The sequence below is a fragment of the Macaca nemestrina genome, chromosome 14 (genome assembly GCF_043159975.1).
Source record: "Macaca nemestrina isolate mMacNem1 chromosome 14, mMacNem.hap1, whole genome shotgun sequence".
In the NCBI taxonomy this organism is placed as follows: domain Eukaryota; kingdom Metazoa; phylum Chordata; class Mammalia; order Primates; family Cercopithecidae; genus Macaca; species Macaca nemestrina.
The window spans coordinates 23,913,650-23,937,348 of NC_092138.1; the positions used below are offsets into that span (position 1 = coordinate 23,913,650).

Sequence of the window (23,699 nt, forward strand, 5' to 3'; positions counted from 1 at the left end):
GAATGTAGATAACAAGTTGTTTGCAGAACTATCATAACAGCTATATATATATATATATAAAATGTGTGTATTTATGTATCTATATATATATGAGTATATGTGTATGTGTATTTTTGTGTGTGTATGAATGATAGTATTCCAAGAAATTTAACAGCGAGTGATTTAAGGGCAGGCACTAAAGTTCAAAAAATGAATTATGGTCTCCTTGTCTAGTCCTTGCAGAAGGCCAGTGCTTTGTGGCTGACAGCCCTACTGCTGCACTTTTCAAGACTTCTGGGGTCTAACTTAGCGTCCTTTGATTGTTGATTTCAAAAGCAGGGGAGAGAAAGCAAAACAATCACCACCATGAGACAGAGAAAATTAACAATGATATATTTACAAAGTAAATAGAATAAATATTAGAAACTAAATATTAGAAACTGGAGGCCACTGATGTCACTAACACCAGCTGCAAAATTTTTAAAGAAATTTTCTACAAGGACTGGTGAAAAAATAGTATATGGAACAGTACTCTGGCCAGAGCACAAGACTACCAAAACACGGAATTTAGCTGCCTTAATTTTGGCAAACAAGACAAATCACACAATATGTTTAGGGAAGAGAGGAACCATTCTTTGTGGACTAAAGAAAAGGCTTCTATTCAGACAAATCATGATTTTCTCTTTTCAAGTTGTTGGTTTCCAGGAAAGGTCTAGAAATAAATGAGAGTAAAATGACTGCATCTTCATTCTGACTCAAGTAATGACAAGGAAATTAAACTTTAAAAGGTCACATAGCCTGTTACTGGCTGAATAGACTTAAGACTCTTTAAAAAGAAAATACTGACCACATTTGACTGAAGTAAAGATGAAAAAATCTAAAAGCAGTAATCCATAAGTTGACCTTAGTCACTTATTGACTATCTGTAAATAATAACTTAAATAAAATATATGTCAGATAAATCAACAATACCCACTCAAATGAAACATAAAGTAATAATAAAGGCTATTAGAGGTAGAGATATGTAGCGGGAAAAGAAGTCTATATAGCAGTGAACAATTTTTTGAGAAGAATCTACAAAATGAAAGTGAAGAAACAAATAAAAAGGAACATATCTGTAGATCTGTAATTTTAGAAACACCTCACATGTCTTTTCACACCATTTTTGGTGATTTCCCCCCCCATCTTTTAGTTATGTAGGATTCACATCAACAATATGCACTGCCCTGAAGATGATCAATTCACTGACCTTAATGAAGAGTCTAAGTTTAGAAAGGAGATCATATGTTACACATTATCACAGAATACTTTTGTGATTTATTGTACTTTATATTATTTTTGTGATTTCACCTCAAAAAGCAGATTAATGTAATAAAAAAGAGGTCAAACTTAGAATATTCATATGTTAACTGAATGCTTAGATAAGAGTCATTCATTGAATGGATATTTATTCAATACCTGCTGAAGGCTAGTTACTGTGCCAGATAATGGGGATTTACCTTGTTAATAAAAAAGAAGTATATAGGATCCCTGTTGTCATGGTAAGGATTTGTATATATTTAGTCACCACTGTCTTCCCATTAAAACAAGATCTAGTGCATAGTAGATGCTTAATAAATATTCATTGAATAAGCGAATGGCACTAATAGGTTTGTTTTCAAAGTGTGCAATTTAAGAAGCATGGCAATAAGTAGTATGGTATGGGATATATAGTATGTTGTGAAACACCTAGAAGGGTGCCTAACTTGTTAGAAAAATAATGAAGATTTTCAAGCATCAAATAAATTTAAAGAGAGACAAACAACACTTGAAGTTACATGTATCTGAATGTGTGAGTGTAGGTGGATTTGGGTGAGAAAGGTGAGGAGGACTTTTAGATGAAGCCTACACAGAGACCTCGAGGAAGCACCGAAACATCTAGAACCTGAAAGGAGTTCCATATGGCTGAAAACTGAGTATGAAGGAGACCATAGCAAAGGGTTAAACTTGAAAGGTAGGATTTCCTTATATGTCATATGAAGGAGATGGAATTTTATGGTAATAGAAATATAAAGTCATTGAAGATTTTAAGCAGGAGTGTGACACACCCATTTGTGTTCTAGAAAACACCATCTTGACATCTTGTTCTGGCAAGATGGTGAAATAAATATTGAAACATCTTTCTCACTACAACAATGTTAAAATTTTGAGTAAAAACTAACAAAAGTTATTTGTAATGTGCAATAACATTCTTTTTTGCCAGAAAGAGAGAAAATGTCAGGAGAAACAGGGACTGTGCTTTAGAGACAGAAACACGTGAACTGATGGTACAGACATCTAGAGAAGTCAGGGAGATATTTTGTTTCTCCTGATATCACAAGAATTCTATTTAATTTTACACTTGGTCAGGGAGTGAGGTTCTGGGCCTATAAGAGGTGAAGACATAGAAGTGGAAAGTAAATATAAAACCAGAAACTTTAAAAAGCCATACTCACAAATACTGGTTGAACAAGAAAAATTCCACATTCTGGTACAGGGAGATGGCAATGAAGCTTGTCTCCATCTGATATGAGGTAGAAAAAAATTAAAATTAAAAATTTAAGTCCCCAATTCTGTTATTTCTCTTGGTGTGAGGTCCAAACTTACACTACTTGTATGATTCAGGCAATACCAAAATAAAATAAAAAATTAACATGAAACTTAGTCTCAAGGTTGTAATTCACTTAGGTTCTGTCAGAGCAAACACGAAATTCATCTAAGGAGATACGCCTGCAACACATGGCCCACAGGACATATTTGAACTCATAATATTAGGGAATCTTTGGGGTGTTGCTTTTCTGGTCAGAAACCTCTGTGGCTGGTGGTGCCTTTGCCCGAGTTCTTGTCCTGTGTCCAAGAAGAATGAGGTACACAGACAAGTGGAGGGTGAGCAAGATGAAGAGGAGAGCTTTATTGAGTGTTAGAACAACTCAGAGTAGACCCAGAGTGGGTAGCTCCTCTCTGTAGGGAGGTCAAGTGTTCATCTCTTAACAGGGAGGAGGCTCTGGAATGGGTGGCTCCTCTCTGCAGGCAGGTTGTCCCGGCAAGTGTTCAGCTCTTAGCAGAAAGGGTAGCTCCTCTCTGCAGCTGGTTGTCCTGTCAATAATACCTAAATTTAAAAAAATACTCAAAAGTATAGTCCATTATAAACAATATTTGGGAAGGAAAAAAGAAGAGATTTCAGTCTGGAGAACTTAATAGGACAATGTGAAAAGAGACTATAAAAAATGTTTAAAATGATACTTGAACTCCAATGGGAAAATACTGTATTACAAAAGAATTGGCATGTATAGGTAATTCACATATAACCTTTAGAATTAAAAAATATAGTAATTGAAATTAACAATGCAATGTCTCACATGGAAGTTTAGATGCAGATGAAGAGAGCATGAATAAATAGAAATATGAGACATGGGGAAATTATCAAGAATGCAGCACAGGTACAAGGACATGGAAATTACAAAATAGCAGTTATAAGAAAGAATACTGGCTGAGCATGGTGGCTCATGCCTGTAATCCCAGCACTTTGGGAGGCTGAGGCAGGTGGATTGTTGGAGCTCAGGAGTTTGAGACCAGCCTGGGCAACATGGTGAAACTCTGTCTTTAATAAAATATAAAAAAAATTAGCTGGGCTTGGTGGTGCACCTGTAGTCCCAGCTACTTGGGAGGCTGAGGCAGGAGAATCACTTGAACCTGGAAGATGGAGGTTGCAGTGAGCCAAGATTGTGCCACTGCAGTCCAACCTGGGTGACAGAGCGAGACCCAGTCTCAAAAAAAAAAAAAAAAGAAAGAGAGAAAGAAAGACAGAGAGAGAGAGAGAGAAAGTCCAACATGCATATAATAGGATCAGTAATAAATGGATAAAATGTATGTAGCGATAATGGCTGAAATTTTATCATAGCATATGAAGGACTCAAAAATTTTATTTTTAGAAAGTACAACTAGTTGAGAGTATAAAAAGCAAAATGATTCTACAGCTAGGTCCATCATAATAAAATTGCAGACCTCTAAAGATAGAAATAAATTATTAAAAGCTTCTAACAAGCAAAGACAGATTACCTAGAATGAAAGAATGCCTGAAAATAACTTTGTCAAAAGCAAAAATGGGGATTATATGACAATGGATTATCTTTGTAGCACTGAGAGAAATACTATCAAAGTAAAACTGTATGCTTGTCTAAAAATAACCCACTTCAAATGAAGACAAAATAAATATGCTTCCATACTAGCATATTTTCCACTGGGAAAATTTTCCACTGAAAAATCTTAATGGGAAAAAAAATAAAAAGTTTGTTTTTCAGGAAAAAGTAAACTAAACTCAAACAGATTCATATGCAAGAAGAAATGCTAAATTTGTAGACAAATCACACAAAGTAATTATGATACAAAGTAATTCTAGTAAGATACCATTATTAACAATAATAAGTATTATAAGTTAGAAATAAAGATGTAATTTAAGACAACTATGTACATTGAGGGTGACTGAGTTTTATTTAGGAGGAATATAAAGAAAATAAATATTTAAGAATTTCTTCTGTGAAATATTTTGCTAAGATTTTAAGGGAAATATCTCAACATACAGAAATATTATAGATAACCTTAAACATAGTACATAAAGGAAAGAGAAAAATAAGAAAAACTTTATAAAACCAGTAGAAGGCAAGAAAGAAAAAAAAATACCAAAGAAAATGCATCATAACGAGCAAGCTCAAAATAAGAAGACAAGAATAAAATCAAATATTAGTAATCACAATATTTTAAAGGATAAATTTGTCGATGAATAAAGAGACTATTCTAATGTTTAAAAAATAAAGCAATAGCACCTCGCTAGATGCTTTTATTATGCACACATGTAAAAGACCACAAGATAGGTAGAAAAATAGTAGAAAAAGACAAAGCAACTGATGTTTTGAGGGTTTACTTTCTCTGTGATTCTTTCACTTTCCACGTCCCCCTGAATTTCCAGATGGTCTCTACCTCCTCATGCCAATAAGGCTTCCATTCTCTGCTAACTAAGCTGTAGGTAGTTTGGGGAGACAATTACAAGCATAACGAACTTGCAAATCTTACCCAGAGATGTTCCTTTTTCAAGGGTACATTCTCCCAACCCCAATCTCCCTCATTTTTTATTCTTTTTTTGTAGGCTCCCAGAAATTTATGATGTTTAGACATCAGCCAGTAGTTTTGTGGGAAAATACACTCAGGATTGGGATCACAGCCCTTTTATGACCGTCTCACTTTCTGATTTTCCTCTTTGTATTTCTAACTTCTCTGTTGCTCTACATTCTGATATCTGCTACCTAAAGCCATTGCAGTTCTCCAGTTCCACAACTACTGGGCAAAGGGTATTTGCCCAAGAAAGAAAACCAAACTCTTTCAGTGGTTACCCATGTAGTAGAGTCTTTAAAGAGTAAATTCGACTTCAGTTCTTGCCTTCATTTAGTGTTTTTTTTTTACCTTCAAATAATTTTTTATAATATTTTGATTCAGTATTATAATTATTTTTTATAGAAGGAAGCCACCAAACTCTTCACACAAGCATTTTCAGAACTTCCATCCATTTTGTTTTTGTGTAGTTCTAGATTATTTAAAATAAATATACATTTTAAAAATAAATATGTATCAAATGTCAGTCTTCAAAGTCCCAAATTAAGGCATTGGTTTTTGTTGTGAGGTATTTTCAAAGATTCATTCACAGAATAGTGTCTAGTCATACAGTACAGTAACAGCTTTATTATCAGCATAAATATTTTTTGATGTCTAAATCCACATTATTTGAAACAGAAGTGTCTCGTTAGAAATTACCTGCAATATTCTTAGTGGGATAATATGCTGTTGAAATGAGAATGCATATAAAAATATAAAGATTAAAATTTTCAATTTAACCTTATTGGATTTATACTGCCAACTGTTTTCAAAATACACGAGTCCTGTCTAGGTAAATGGTGGTGGATGAGTAGATAGATGGAGAAATTCTTAACAAATTTTATTTTGGCAGTGGCAAACTAATTGTATTTTCTTTTTGAATTTTAAAATGCTGACCACATTGCTGTAAGCTGTCATAATACATTTATTATTGGGTACTAATGGATAAAACCACATATTTCATTGATGAAGGTAGGTCATTTATTTTTCAGATCATCAATATGTTTCAATATATAGGAGTTGAAAGTAACTCTTTTTGAATTCCTACCAAAAGATGTTTCCATCTAAAACCACAAATAATTTAAATAGAGACTACATACAAGTATGTGTAGTGGAGTTACACTTTTTCTAGAATTCAGACTTATAATAATAACAACTAATGAGTGATAGCAGCAACATGGATGCAAAATTTTATGGTTAATCTTATTAATTATGCTTTTTATAGTGCTAGGTCTAATATATATAAATTAAATGTTAAGATTTATTATAAGAAAACACAGCTTTATGTCCTGCCTGGAATATAAAGCTTTGAAATTTCTAGTTTCATTTTTCCCTAATTGTAGTAAATGATAAACATTTACATGTATAAATCATGCAAACATTATGTTTCAAATTTAGGGCCCAATGAGTAAAGGTTGATGAGGCCACATTAAACCCATGCATGCTAATAATTTATGTCATTTTGGCTGCCAAATATATTTGCTATCTCAAAATAGCACAACTGACTTGATACTATGGAATAATACATTTAGCAGTGCCATATGAATGCAATGAGATTAGACTGAAAATTTCAACTTTTTTATTTTTATATGCATTCTCATTTCAACAGCATATTAACCCACTAAGAATTTCACATGTATATTTCTAACCACACACTTTCTTTTCAAGTAATGTAGGCTTAAGCATAAAAGAATTTATGTTGATAATAAAGCTGTTACTGTACTGTATGACTGGAAATTATTTTATTTTATACCTATTTTATTCCTTCAAATGAATTATAGCAGAACAAAAAGTAACACGTGCTCACTTTCATATTACTAGTGAAAAAAATTTATCATGATATTCATCTCTACTCAGAATATATTGAAATGTACATTTTTATTTTGATATATTTTTGCATCCAATGAATATTGAAATAAATGTTCCTTAAAATCTTGAAAATAGCATGTAGACATGATAAATTTTAGTGTGCCTGGTACACTTTTTGAATGGATGCCCCCTAATTATATACTATTGATAAACTGTACTGTATTTAGGGAATTGAAGGGCATTGAAGACCCATTTATTTCCCTTAAAAATAATCATTGATTTTTACCATAAACATATAAGATTTTCATGTGATCTGATGATTTTTTTTGTTAGGGGACAGAGTTTTCCTCTTGTTGCCCAGGCTGGAGTGCAATCAGTAATCTCAGCTCACTGCAACCTCTGCCTCCTGGGTTCAAGCGATTCTCATGCCTCAGCCTCCCGAGTAGCTAGGATTAGAGGCATGTGCCACCACGCCCAGCTAATTTTGTATTTTTAGTAGAGATGGGTTTCTCCATGTTGGTCAAGTTGGCCTCAAACTCCTGACATTGAAAAACAAAACATTGAAAACGAAATACTTCCTTGATCTTTATTTACTAGAAATGTAAACATGCAGCAATAAGAAATAGTAAAAGAAAATGTCTTCTATTTGATTTCCAGTGTCCAGAGGCCCATTTTCTTCTGGAAATAAATGTGAAGGACTACGTTTATTACCTTGTGAAATTAATTAATATACCTCGAAACTTACTGGCAAACAACATATAAAAATTTGTCTCCTTAAATATTCAGGATTACAGCATAGGTTAAGAATGAAGTCTTGTGTTACCAATATATCATCCCAGAAATACTTTGACTTTCTGCAAAATTATATTCACAGGTACTTTCAAGTAACATGAAGTGCAAATTTATTCTTTAATTCAGTCCTTCTTTATATTTCAGGGAATTAGCACTTACTCCCCATGGGGGGAGGGGTGACCTTTAAAGAGAACACTTCTTTAATTTACGTCCTTGCATCAATATGTACTGGTAGTGTCAACAATTTTTAAAAAGTTCTCAAATTTAAGTAACTCAGGGTAAAATGCAATTTTGATCTGGGTAAAATCCCCATGAAGTAGATAGAGACAGAGTAGATGCTAAGCTTGGTATAGAATTCAGAAGGAGCCAGGAAATGATGTAAATTTAGTTGGTATTACTCATTATAAGACTGACATCCCCAAATATAAAATAATTCTAATATCTTACAATCCTATAATAATAATGTCATCCATAGCTACTGGGGTAGATTGGTTCCAGAATCCCTGTGGTAACCAAAATCTGGGTGTCCCAAGTCCCAAGGTCTACAGTGCAGAACCATGGATATGAAAAGTCAGCCCTGGTATTGGCAGGGTTTCACATCCTGCCAATACAGTATTTTCTATATGCATTTGGTTCTACATGCAGAATCCCTGCTCAGGGAGGGCTAACTAAAATATCTTATTTAAAAAAAAATCCTGGTATAAGTGGTGTTGGCAGTTCAAAACCATGTTGTTCAACTGTACTTACCAATTCTTGAACCAGAAAAATAATTGGCCCAGAGATACCATAAATTAAGCATGCCAGAGCCTTCCATCTATCACTTGGGATGGTCACCTGCAGACTAGCATCAGCATGCATCACTGCAAAGCTCCATCTGAAGAAAAGCGTTTCACTTGCCTCTACTCTGCTTACTATCTTTGCTATACGAAATCCTGTCAGACGTGTGTTCATTCTGTTTCCCTCAGCATCCTACCTAAGCGGATGGGAGGTGTATGAGCATGCTCCTAGCTCCTCACTGCAAATTCAGGCTTGACTTCCTTCTGTTTCCTTTGGTACACACTCATGGAGCTGGAAAAGCCCAATAGCAGCAGAACCACTGAGAGTGGTACTGGGAGGGAAGAGTGGCTGAGGCTGTTCAATATTTCATTAGTAGAACTACATTGCTTCAAATCACTAAAGTTAGTGACAGTCATGGCCTTCTGTAATATAAATGTGTACACTTCGTTTTGTTTTCTGCAGACTATTTTTGGAAATAAAACAATCCTGATTCTGTTTAGAAGAAGAAAACAAACATGATGGCTCAGAACTATTTTCATTCTCTTCTCTTTTTAGTGACACCTGCTTTGACTCTGTCAACATTGTAACTAAAATGATGTGTTAGATGCCAAGAAATTCGTTAATATAATGTATTTCGAAAAGTAGTATCGATCAATACCAATGACAGACATATACTTGCTTAAGTCAGGCATTAGAAACCTCGAATGAAGTGGAACACCAGTGAGATGAGAGGCTGTAGAAAAAGAAACACAGCAATTCCCAGACACGCTTACTATGTTCAGCATCTCCTCTGGAGCATGGGGATCTTAGAACCTTAACTTCTTCCAAGGAAAATGGGAAGATAGTGACCCAATTTCATTAGTTTCAAACTAATTTTTTATCAATTCATTTTGGGTTCCATTGCTTACAAATCGTTCAGACAGATTTGACTTCCTCAGACATAAAATATTAACTCTGTAAAAGCAGACAAATTACTCAATGCACTTTCATTTGTAAGCAGCTTGGAAGAACATCCTAGGAAAACACCACCCCTCTCACTCCACCCCCAGAACGTCAGCAGGAGGCTCATTTGCTCACTTGGGCTAAAGTCCATTTGCACAAACTCTTTTGTTTCTTAAGGTATTAGGAGTGAGTGTTTTACTTTTAAGAGCTTTACCTAAACCATTTCAGAATGAATGTATATAGTTATCAACATAATATTCTTTAAGGAAGAATCGTGGGCTGGTCATGCTGGCAAAGCCAGGGACTGTGTTTTACACAGAAACACTGCAAAGACTGTCTCGATATAAATTTTGTTGTTGTGAATTACATCATCAGATATATCATTGGCTTCAAAGATTCTTCCTAAGGGATGGTGATGATGGTGGCAAAATCAATGTTTAATAATGAAAATAGTCTCCATTCATATGAATGAGATACGCACTTTCAAAATACCGCAAAAGCGTGATCCCATTCTTAGAAGAAGTTGAGATGTGATGTTTAAGAGTTAAACCACAGTTAATGTCAGAAAAAAGAAGCGCCAAAAATTAAATGCTTCATTTTTTTTTCTCAGGGAATAAATATAACACACATATATACATACACAGATACATACAAATCACAGATAGATCTATATCTTTCTACATCTCATCACACACACATATAAAGCCTTTTGATTGAAAAAGAAGGATTATTATTGAAAAATGTTGTAATAATTCTTTTATTCTATCAAGTGACTTAGCTGGGAATGTTCTAAATTTTGGCATTGTTTGTGATATTTGGCTATCGTCTACTTTTGGGTCTTGTCTTTGCCCTTAGCCATTTGAAGTCTCTATAGCCTACTGCCTTTTTCAACATTACTTCTGATCTCTATGGACTAGTGAGTGTTGAATAAAATAAAATTAGATAAGTTATCATCATACTTAATCATTGTAACTGCTTCAGTAATAAAAACATGAAGGTCATTAGATTTAGTGCTAATACTAGAATATTCACTTTCAAATACAGATAAGCATTCTACATGCCACTTGGAGTGAAACTATCTTCATAAAATTAATAGGTTGAAATAATGTTCATAACTAGAATTTTAAAAATATGTGTAACATTGCAATCATAAAATACTTCAGTAGTTAATGTTGATTGTGAAGGCTTTCAAATATTTTTTAAAAACAGAACAGTCATTGACATAACAATGATTGACAGTCATTGTGTAAATAATTTTTATCTCTAACATGGAGATGCTTGGATTTTATGTTTCAGAGAAAAATGTGGAATATTAAGAAACGAGAATATTGTATGTTTTGTTCAACTTTATTGTGGTATAATTGTTAAAAATTACATATATCAAATGTATAATTTGATGATTTGCCATACATATACATGAGGAATTGAATAGCACAATCAAATTAATAAACACATTCATCACCACACATTGTGTGTTTGTGTGTTTGGGTATATGTATATGTGTATATATGCATATATGTTTCATTTTTTGTATTGATTCATCCATTGATAAACACTGTGAAATGATTACCACAAATTAGTTAACACATCCATCACCACACATTGTGTTTGTGTGTATATGTATATATGTATGTTTACATGTATGTATATATGTGTATATATTACATTTCCTATATTGATTTATCCATTAATAGACAGTAATATTGTTTCCATATTTTAACTAGTGTAGATTATGCTGCAATAAATATAGGTGTGTAGATATCTGTTTGAGATACTGACTACATGTTCTTTGGATATATACCCAGAAGTGGGATTTCTGGGTTATACGGTAGTTCCACTTTTAATCTTTTGAAAAGCCTCCATTTTTTAACTTGAATGGCTGTACCTAGTTACATTCACCCCAACAGTGTACAAGGATTCTCTTTCCCACCCTCTTGCCAATAGTTGTTATGTATTTTGTCAGTTTTAGAATAGTCATCTTAACAGGTTTGAGGTGATATCACATTGTAGATTTGGTCAGAAATAAAGGAAATATAGACTAGAAAGGTAATAGAGACTGGGTGCGGTGACTCACGCCTGTAATCCCAGCACTTTGGGAGCTGAGGCAGGTGACTCACCCGAGATCGGGAGTTTGAGACCAGTCTGGTCAACATGGTGAAACCCCATCTCTATTCAAAAATAACCCAGGTGTGGTGGTATGTGCCTGTAATCACAGCTACTTGGGAGGCTGGGGCAGGAGAATCGCTTGAACCCAGGAGGCAGACGTTGCAGTGAGCCAAGATTGTGCCATTGCACACCAGCCTGGGTGACAAGAGCAAAACTCTGTCTCAAAAAAAAAAAAAAAAGAAAGAAAAAGAAAGAAATAGATAATCTAAACAGACCAATAATGAATGAGGAGACTGAAGAAATAATAAAAAATTTCCCAGCCAAACGTAAAAAATGCTGAGTACCAGATAGCTTCACCAGTAAATTCTTCCAAGCATTTAAAGAGGAATTAATGTCAATCCTTTTCAAACTCTTTCAAAAAATTGAAGAGGAGGGAACATTTTCAAATACATTATACAGGGCAAGCATTTCTCTCATACCAAAGCAAGGTAAAGACATTATAGAAAAAAAAATTATGGGACAATATCCTTGGTAAACATAGATGCAAACATTCTTACCAAAATACTAGAAAACAAAAATCAACAGCACATTAAAAGGGTCATACATCATAAACAAGTGGAATTTATCCCTGGTTCAACATTTTTAAATCAATACATCTGTTAATATACCACATTAACAAAATGAAGAATAAAAATATATGATCCTGTCAATAGATGCAGATAAAGTATTTGACAAAATTCAACATTCTTTCATAATATAATCTCAACAAATTAAGTTTATAAGGAAGGTACCTCAACATAATAAAAGTCATGTAAAGCAAGCCTACAGCTAACATCATACTCAATGCTGAACAGCTGAAAGCCTTCCTTTAAGATCAAGAACGAGGCAAGGGTACCGACTATTGCCATTTATTTTCAACATAGCACTAGAAGTCCAAAACAGAGCAATCAGACAGAAAAAGAAAGGGCTTCTAAATCAGAATGGAAAAGGTTATATTATCTCTGTTTACAGATGACCTAATCTTATATAAGAAAACCCTACAGACTTCACTAAAAAACTGTCAGAACCAGTAATTCAGTGAAGTTGCAGGATACAAAATCAACATAAAAAACCCAGTTGCATTTCTGTACACTAACAAAGAACTAAAAAAGAAATCGAGAAAACAATCCCATTTAAAATAGCATCAAAATAATAAAATATTTAGAAATAAACTTAACCAAGGAGATGAAAAGACTGTACACAGAAAATGACAAAACACTGATGAAAAAAATAAAGAAGGTACAAATAAATAGTAAAACATTCTGTTTTATGAATTGGAAGACATAATATTGTTTAAATGTCCATACTACCCAAATTGACCTACAGATTCAACACAATTCCTATAAAAATTCAAGTGACATTATTGCCTGAAATATAAAAAAAAAAAATCCTAAAATTTGTATAAAGCTGCAAAAGACCCCAAAGAGCCAAAGCAATATTGAGAAACAAACACACAAAAAACTGGGAGCATCACACGATCTGATTTCAAGTTATATTATAAAGCTGTAGTAACCAAAACAGTGCAGTAGGGGCATAAAAACAGACACATAGATGAATGGAACAGAATAGAGATCTCAGAAATCAACCCCTGCATTTAGAGTCAACTAGTCTTTGATAAAGACACCAAGAATACACAATGAGGAGAAGATAGTCATGTAAGAAATGGTATTGGGAAAACTGGTTATTTGCATGCAAAAGAATGAAATTGGACTGTTATCTTACACTACATACAAAGCTCAACTCAAAGTGGATTCAGAGACTTAAATGTAAAATCTGAAACTGTAAAGATAAGCTTCTAGAAGAAAAAATAGGGGAAAAACTTTATGACATTGGCCTGGGCAATGATCTCTTGGCTATGACCCCGAAAGCACAGGCAACAAAAGCAAAAATAAATGCATTAAATTATCTAAAACTAAAAAGCTCCACAAAGCCAATGGAAACAATCACAATTAACAAAGTGAAGTGACAACTTGCAGAATGGGAGAAAATACTTGCAAACTAAGCATCTGATGAGGGTTTAACATCCAAAATATATAAGGAGCTTAAACAAAGCAATAGAAAAGAAAAAAAGGAAGGAAGGAAGGAAAGAAGGAAGGAGGGAAGGGAGGGAGGGAGGGAGGAAGAAAGTAAGGAAGGAAAGAGAGAAAGAGAAAGAAAGCAAGAGAAAGCAAGCAAGCAAGAAAGCAGGAAAGGAAAGAAAGAAAGAGAGAAAGAGAAAGAAAGAGAAAGAAAGAAAGAAAGAAAGAAAGAAAGAAAGAAAGAAAGAAAGAAAGAAAGAAAGAAAGAAAGAAAGAAAGAAAGAAAGAAAGAAAGAAAGAAAGGAAAGAAAGAAAAGAAAGAAAGAAAGAAAGAAAGAAAGAAAGAAAGAAAGAAAGAAAGAAAGAAAGAAAGAAAGAAAGAAAGAAAAGAAAGAAAGAAAGAAAGGGAAAGAAAGAAAGAAAGGGAAAGAAAGAAAGAAAGAAAGAAAGAAAGAAAGAAAGAAAGAAAGAAAGAAAGAAAGAAAGAAAAGAAAAGGAAAGAAAGAGGAAGGAAGGAAGGAAAGAAGGAAGGAAGGAAACAAACTCAAGTTTAAAATGAGCAAAGGAGACTTGAATGGACATTTACTATGAAGTCATAAAATGTCACGAGATCATGGCCTTTGGAGCTGGAAGCCATTGTCCTTAGTAAACTAAGGTAGGAACAGAAAACCAAACATCACATGTTCTCACTTAGAAGTGGGAGCTGAACAATGAGAACACATGGACACAGGGAGCTTGGAACAACACACACTGGGACCTGTCAGGGGGTGGAGGTGGTGTATGGGGAGGGAGAACATCAAGGAAAATAGCTGATGTATGCTGGGCTTAATACCTAGGTTATGGGTTGATAGGTGCAGCAAACCACCATGACACACATTTGCCTGTGTAACCTGCACATCTTGCACTTGTATCCCAGAACTTAAAATAAAATAATTCAAATTAAAACAAAGAAATAACACATACAAATGACCATGTGACAATGTGCTCAATATTATTGTGTGTTTTTTGAGCTAAGAAGTTTTCGAATTCTTCACAGAGGTATTATTTTTCCTGCATTAATATATCAGCTTTTAAAAACATGACTTATAAGCTATTTTAACAAATGAAATGGTAAAAATAATTAATTTTATAGTACTATAGATTCATTTTTTCATCCCCAAATTTCATTTTGTGATGGTGTTTGGCTTTGGTCTTGGATTTAGCTGAGTATCTAGTTTACTGCATGGCTAATCAGCTTTATCTAACTAGTATAAATTTATGCAGATAGAGATTAATTTCATGTATTTTTGGCAAATATATATACAATACATTTTCAGGTTAACCTAGAACCTGTCAACTTCTTAGCAATGGCATCATCTATATCTATATCTATATCTGTATCTATATCTCTCTATCTATCTATCTATCTATCTATCTATCTATCTATCTATCTATCTATCTTTACCAATTTTAGGAATACTAGAGGTTGCTAATCCCTATCAAATTTCCAATGGTATTTTTCACATATATAGAAAAAAAAATCTCCAAATTTGTATCAAGACAAAAAAGACCCCAGTGGCCAAAGCAATATTGAGAACCTCTAAGTCCTAACCTTATTGCAACAATTCTCTGCGAAGGAGCAAGGCTGAAACATTTTCAGAGTCAGAATATATATGAGTGTTGGCATTCACAGGATTGAGGTTAGAGAATTAGATTAAATTGTATTTGTCAGTTCCTAAAGAGTAGCTGAACAAATAAAACATGGTAAGCGCTCACTCAATGTCCTCCATAAGTTCTTGGAAACTGTGACTTTAAGTGAAACAACATATACCGAAACCAATTTTACCATACACTAATTGATATAAACAAGATGTAAGTTCCTATAGTGTATTTCTGGTCACAAAAACATCACCAAACTTCTAAATAAAGACCCCAAATCTACCAATATTAAATATTTAAATAAATGTGAGCTATACACACATTTATGAAAGATCAATACAAGCAAGTAATGTAATTATTTACCCAGTTCTTTCAGTTCAGGATAACGAGTGGCCAGAATCTATCCTGGCAGCTCAGGGCCAAGGCTGGAACCAACCTGGACAGGACTCCATCCCATTGCGCACACTCACACATACAATCCACACACTCAGGCTTGAACCATGTAGACATACAGAGTCACCTAACCTCCATGTCTTTGGGATGTGGGAGGAAATCAGAGAACCTGGAGGAAACACACAGACATGGGGAGAATGTGAAAACTCCACATGAACAGTGATCCTGGCTGGGAATTGATTTTTTTTTTTTCCTTTTGAAAGGAATGTATCTTGGGACCCCCAAATCACTAAGGTAAAGAGAAAACTCAAGCTGGGAACTGCTTAGGGCAAATCCTGCCTCCCATTTATTCTAAGTTACCCCTCTGCTCACAGAGATAAATGCATATCTGATTACCTCCTTTGGAGAGGCTAATCAGAAACTCAGAAGAATGCAACCACTTATGGAAGACCCCTCCCTGCTTCGAGTTGTCCCACCTTTCCAGATGGAACCAATGTTCATCTTACATTTGTTGATTGATGTCTCATGTCTCCCGAAAGGTATAAAACCAAACTGTGCCCTGACCACCTTGGGGACATGTCATCAGGATCTTCATCGGCGCATCCTCAATCTCGGCAAAATAAACTTACTAAACAAACTGAGACTCGTCTCAGGTTTTCGGGGTTCACACCCTCATCAATGTTACAATACAAAAGACTTTCAATGAAAGGATGTTACTGGAGGATCAGCTGTATCAACCTAAGAGAAACTGGGTCATACATGCCAAGATTCTTGCAGTATTCACAACTTTGTTCTAAAGTACAGTCTTATAGCCTCAGTTTGGGGTAGACTGCAGCCATCATAGATGATACGTATTTTTGACTTATGAAATGACCTCAGAGTTATTCTTCATGAACCAAATATGTGTGTCTTTTAGAGCCTAGTAAATACTACTCTTAAAAAGATAAAAGAAATAAGATATTATTATCATATCAAAATACTGATGTCAGTGACCAGTGTTCAGACCTGCCCATCTTTTTCCTAACATCATAATGTCACAGTGTCCCTGACGTCCATGGTTAAAGTGTGCTTACCCCAATATTCTACTCATCTTCATATCCATAAAATAAAGTTGGGTAAGACAAAACAGCAAACAACTAGAATGCCCTTATTTAAGAAACAGAGGTATAAGGAGCAAGAAGTCAAATGTTCTGTAGAAAGCAGTTTCCTTCTTGGTCCCTCATTTCAGAGAAAACCAGCGCTAGTATCTCCTGCTCATGAATGTGGTACATTTGAACACAAATGGGAAATCTAATGACATTATAAAGCACCTTGAAAGAAAATTGTTTTGCCTAAAGAAGTGTACAAGTAGGGGAAGCGTTCATTAGTAAGAAGGCATGGCAATGTAACAGACAGCCTCAAGAGAGACCTTCTCACCCCATGAGCCAAGCAAGGAACGTGTCACCTCGCTGCTTTTATTTCAGGAAAAGATGACTAAATTTCCATTGCTGGAAGGGTAGTCATGCTAAAGGGTTTATGGTTGAATTGCTATGCATGAAGTGCTTTTGAATTGAATTCTTAAATTCCAGAAAATGAGGTTGTACAATACATACACAAACATACCTACATAAACATTCACATAAGCACTAGATAGCTAGCTAGCTAGCTAGATAGATAGATAGAGTCAACTTAAATAACAAATAGACATTCTCTAAAAGAAAAAATGTTTATTTGGGAATAGAACATTACACGAGAATATTCACGCCATTATAAACTATGCGTGTTTTTAGGGATGAAAAGGAAGACAAAAGTTTTTAAAGAAAACAATGAGGAGGGTTACATAATTGTTTTGAAATAATTATACTTTGCTACAAAGATCAATAACAAGGGTGCCACCAGTCCGAGATTAGATGGGCATATGTCCTTGCAGAAGTATTTTTTTTTAATAAAGTTGTGATGGCCTTTGTGGTTTTTGCAGTCTTCGTGATCATTTTTGTTATCAGGTATAGAAGCATGAGAACTCTCCCTTCATGTCCTCCCCTGGCTCTATCTACCAAGGTTTTCTTAATATCAGTGACTACATTTTGCTTCTGAATCACTCACAGTAAACAGATAGTTCTATATAAAATCAGTCTTGTAGAGAACCAGTATTTTTGAGGCTATTTTAACAATATATTTAATTTTTATTTTTCTCATATGTTGAATAGAAGAGTTGTTGAGATATAGCTCCTTGATTTTGATCATCCTTCATACTGTACCCAGACAACCTCCATTACCTGCAGAATAAAACAAAATGTCTTGGCAGGGCATGGTGGCTCACGCCTGGAATCCCAGCACTTTGGGAGGCTGAGGTAGGGAGTTCGAGACCGGCCTGGCCAAAATGGAGAAACCCTGTCTCTACTAAAAATGCAAAATTAGTCAGGCGTGGTGGCGCATGCACCTGTAATCCCAGCTACCTGGAAAGCTGAGGCAGGAGAATCCCTTGACCCAGGAGGCAGAGGTTGCTGTGAGCCGAGATTGCACCACTGCACTCCAGCCTGGGCAACAAGAGCGAAACTCTGTCTCAAAAATAAATAAATAAATAAATAAATAAATAAATAAATAAATAAATAAAATTTCTTAACAGGACTTTTAATGTCCATGATAGGTTTATCCCCACTTTATGCAAATTCTTTCTGGGTATACCTTGGTGCATTTGTTATCTCTCCCTTAGACTTAACTATCTACCTCATCCTTTCCATTCACGGACTGTCTATTTTTATTTCAAGATTCAGGATAAAGTTCGCTTCCTGCAAGATACATTCCAAAATATCTCCAATCATAAATGAGTACTTTTTCTTTCCCCAGATCAATAATAGTTCATCTTTTTTTCTGCCTTATGCTATAATGGGGGCAGAATCCATCTGTATTTCAAGGTCAAAGAATATTGCTGCAATTTCCCCAGTTAAGGGTAGTATCATCTGTTAATGAGATTATTTTGTGATTGTTCCTAACTGACTTTCCTGAATGAAATCTTGCCCCTTCCAATGATCCATTTGCTACCCCCAGTGGCTCTCAACTGTTATGCTATAGCATAGGGTATAATTCAACCTGTTCATAAGAATGTCACCAGATTTTAATGAAGATGTGAATTTTAACTAGAGCTTTATGAATACACCGTTAAATAGTTTGACAGGATACTGAGCAGGATAGGTCACAAAAAACTGCAGGGTGCAACTTGTTCCAAGTCGTAATATAATGTAGATTTTATACCAGAGAGCAATGTGGTGTGTACTAAACTATGTCAACAATTTGCCTTTGTGGAGCAGGAGAGCAAAGTCTATTCAACAGTGACACAAAGATGAAGGGCGGCCAATACCCAATTTACTCTGTGGGTGCTTTACTCCACACCATAAATCATTGTTATACTACTGCAATGTTACCACCAGTAATTGTTACCAAATTGTTTGCTTTGGTTTTCAGACTAATACTGCCTTCATGTGTGCCTCTGACATTTCTCATATACACCCATAGCCCCTCATTTGCAAGTCTGAAATCAAAATATTCTGACAACCAAACATTTCATCTTAATTCATTTACTTTAAAATCTGAACTAAACTTATTAGTCCTGTTTAAAGTGAAAATTTATACAATCTGATGAAGATAATTGCATGTATTTGATTGTGGGATATTGCTACTGACCCCTTTGGGGGTGTTATACAATATCCAGTGCACTTACCTTATTAGTTTTCTAGAAGTCCAACCTATTCTGAATTCTAAATTATATCTGGTTCCAAGGGTTTTGAATAAGAAATTATAGACATGCATTTAAAATATGTCTTTCAAAACAAATGTGGAGAATGGTTGACACTCAGTGAAGTTTTCCAAAAGACATATCTAACTCTACTTTTCTGCTCTGTAAAACTCCTAGTGTCTCTTCATTGCCCTCAGAGCCAAGCTCCTCAATCTAGCACACATGGTCCATGTAATTTCATTTCTGCAAATAATTTCATCCTTTGCGCCTGCCGCAGATTTACTGATGAGCTCAGGACCTGCCCAAGCACTTTTGTAACTTGTCAACTTTTCACATAATTCTTTCTCAGCTTAAACTATTTTTTCCCTTCTAGACAATTTCATAGCTCCTATTAATTTTTGTGTACCAGCTTTTTTAACTTACCTCTTAGCACTTGGCTTGTCGTTGCTCTCAAGAGCTACATAGCATTCCTCTAAATGTAGCATTTATTTTATGTCATATATTCTAATTTCCTATTCACTTTATTGTACTTACATCCATTTTGTCATATTTTTAAGGACTGAAACTCTCTTGTTGACCTCATTGTATTCTCAGTTCTTACAAGCGTGTATACACAATCATGCTTGCTTAATAAATGCACTCAAGAGTGAATAAAACGTAGTACAATTGGCCCTTGAACAACACGAGGGTTCAGGAAATGATCCCCACGCAGTTGAAAATCTGTGTATAACTTTTGACTCTTGTTGACTGGAAGCCTTTTTAATAATATAAATAGTTGATTAATACCTGTTTTGAAAGTTACACTTACTGTATTCTCGTGTTGTTTTGTTTTGTTTTGTTTTGAGATGGAGTCTTGCTCTGTTGCCAGGCTGGAGTGCGTGATCTTGGCTCACTGCAACCTCCGCCTCCAGGGTTCAAGTGATTCTCCTGTCTCAGCCTCCCAAGTAGCTGGGACTACAGATATGTGCCATGATGCCCAGCTAATTTTTGCTTTTTTTAGTAGAGATGGGGTTTCACCATGTTGGCCAGGATGGTCTCCATCTCTTGACCCTGTGATCCCCCCACCTCGGCCTCCCAAAGTGCTGAGATTACAGGTGTGACCACCGTGCCTGGCCCTGTATTCGTATAATAAGATAAGCTAGAGAAAATAAAATTGTATTAGGAAAATTATAAGAAAGAAAACTTATATTTATAGTTCTGTATTGTGATTTAAAAATCAGGAATGTGGTTGATGGAGTTGATAAATCAATTAGAAAAAAACAATGTCCAACTTACCTTTTCTGTAGTCATCATTTAATCATTTCATGTTTTAATCAAATGGAAGTAAAAAAAAATTTAATAGTTATTAGTTGACTAGCTTATCGCCAAGATTTTAGGGGAATATGGTGTAAAGAAAGAAAAGGAATGCAGAAATTAGGAAACATTTGGGTAGACTAAGGTGCTATCTGAGCATCATCCAGAAGTATTTCACAGGAAGACAGCCTCTTTTCTATGGACTTGTAGGGCATTGTGTGAGGAAATAGCCACACGTTAGAAATGCAGATAATTTGGAAAGATACCTTTTAATTTGATATAATTTCAAACTTACGAATCGTAAGAATAGTAAAATAGTAAAAGGAACAACAGGATACTTTTTATCCTGATTTACCAAATGTTATACATATGCATATGCAGACATACAGTTCTTGTTTTTTCCCTGAACCATTTCAGGGACCTGAACCACTTTGAATAAGCTAGAAACACCATGCTCCTTTAAGCATAAATAATTTGATGTGAAGTCCCTAAGACAAGGACATTCTCTTACAGAACCACACAGTTCAGTAAACACAATCAGGACATTTGGTATTGATTCAGTGCATTACTAATCCATAGTTTATATTTAAATGTTAAAAATTATCCTAATAATACTTTATAGCTATCTTTAGCAGGTCTAGGATCAAACTGAGGAAAATGCACAGTATTTAGTGGTCATATCTATTTTAGTCTCCTTTAATCTGGATCAGTTACTCAGCTTTTATTTCTTTTGGGGCCTTGGCATTTTGAAATGAAAAGCCATTTATTTTATAGCGTGGCCCTAATTTGGATTTGCCTGATGTTTTCTTGTAGTTAGAGTTATGTTATGCTATTTTGGCAGGGATACTATGGAAGCAATGTTGTGTCCTTCTCAGTGCATAACAACCAGAGAAACATGGCATGGGTTTGTTCCAATATTGATAAGGCTTTATTTATTAGCTAAGTAACTACTCTATCCAGGAAATATTTTTGTATACTTATTAAATTCCAGGAACTACTCAGACTCCTATCTGAAATATATTAATCATTTGCTCTAATGAAATTTTAGCAGTGATCACGAATAATTGGAAACAAGGCCAGACACAGAACTTTCTCTTAAGGAGTTTCACATACAAATACAATGAGACAAAGATGTAAAAGCAAATAATTTAAATACAGTGTAATAACTATTTTAAGACTATATTTATAAGCTTTCCTAATGAATTTTCTAAGATACTTTTTTCATTTTCTGCCCATGTCCAGCAGCATAATGCCAAACGGAAGCTGAATGACTTGATATCTGAAATTCTGGGTTTTACTCTCTATACTGTAACCTGTTAGCAATGAAAACGGAAACAAAATACATACACTCTCTATCTACTAAGTGAGAACAATCATAGGGTCCTTACTAGGTAAGTACTTACTGGTAGATTAAATTTAGAAATGTGAAATATATACAATATATAATGTGAAATATATATAATATATAAACATACATATAGTTTTATAAACATATATAAACATATGTTCAATATATAGTTAAACATATGCTTTATTAAGATTTATATTTATATAAACATATATTTATATGTTTTAATATAGAAACATGTTTAAATTTTCATATTTCATATTTCACATATATATTTCTTCATTTAATCTACTAGCAACTTGTATATTACCACTGGTAATCTACCATATATATGGTAACCTGTAGATTCACTCAGAGATCAGGTGATATGTATATAGATAAATATATTAACATATATTATGTCAACATATTATGTTGATATATAAAATAGAATAGAAAAAGCACAGGATTTACAGTCAGCAGTCAAACAAAATATAGATAATACTACTACACTATTGAAGGACAATGATAAGAATCAAGTATACTATTTGTGAAAATATGTAAACTGATGCAGACACTCACACACACAAACCTTCTTATAATTTTGTTTATTTGTCATTATAAAAGCTTCAATTAGCTATATTATTTTTGTCCATCTCTACCTCCTTTGCTTTTGAGGAGAAACTGTCAATTTTCTTTATACATCCTTCAGTGACCTCTTTAGTGTATTTTACTGAATAACTTTGATGCTGTCTGTTGAATGTCTGAAATATCCTGAACTATGGTTGATATCCTTATTGCATGCACTAAATCTCATATTAACAAAATAATTCTGTAATGTTTTTAGAACTCAACTAATGGCATACTTTAATATTCTCATTAATTTATTGGACACAAAATGGTTATGGAGATATGGGGTCAGTAAAAGAGTGGAGGGCCTGGTTTCACCAGCTGTGGCCTTGGGGAAGTCATTTCCCTTCTCTAGACCTAAGCCTTTGTTTCTTTACATTATATTATGAGTTTTCTTAAAATAAAGCTCAAATGTTTCCTTTTCTAATTTTTTGCCTCTGCCTTACTGTATCCAAAAAAAAAAGAAATCTTCAAAATATTTTTACAATATATCATGTTCACCTAGAAACTTAGAAATATGGCCGGGCGCGGTGGCTCACGCCTGTAATCCCAGCACTTTGGGAGGCCGAGGCGGGTGGATCACAAGGTCACGAGATCGAGACCACGGTGAAATCCCGTCTCTACTAAAAATACAAAAAATTAGCCGGGCGCGGTTGTGGGCGCCTGTAGTCCCAGCTACTCGGGAGGCTGAGGCAGGAGAATGGCGTGAACCCGGGAGGCGGAGCTTGCAGTGAGCCGAGATCGCGCCACTGCACTCCAGCCTGGGCTGGGCGACAGAGCGAGACTCCGTCTCAAAAAAAAAAAAAAAAAAGAAACTTAGAAATAAACAAAGAAAAGCAGGTAAACTAGCATATGACTGCTTTAGTAATTTTACAAATTCATAAGCAATAATAAAAACAAAAAAGTTAAATTTTTCTAGCCTGTTTGGATTACTCATGTTTTCCCACTTACTACTTTTTGGTCTCTCCAATAATAGTTGGCCATGCGTCACTAGAAAGATCTGAAATGTTCATAAATGATTGTAAATGCCTCCGCTAAATGTGACCACATCCAGTTTAGCCTTGAGTAAGAACATTTTAAC

The 23,699-nt window shown here is 34.6% G+C and overlaps 1 long non-coding RNA gene across 1 annotated transcript in view; it reads right to left on the reverse strand.

The window, feature by feature from the left end:
* Positions 1 to 2,460: 2,460 nt before the first annotated feature.
* Positions 2,461 to 23,699, reverse strand: part of LOC139358297 (uncharacterized) — a 121,926-nt gene continuing 100,687 nt past the window's right edge. The window contains exon 3 of the long non-coding RNA XR_011613040.1: positions 2,461 to 2,521. This is a non-coding gene — a long non-coding RNA (uncharacterized lncRNA). The remainder of the gene's footprint in view (positions 2,522 to 23,699) is intronic.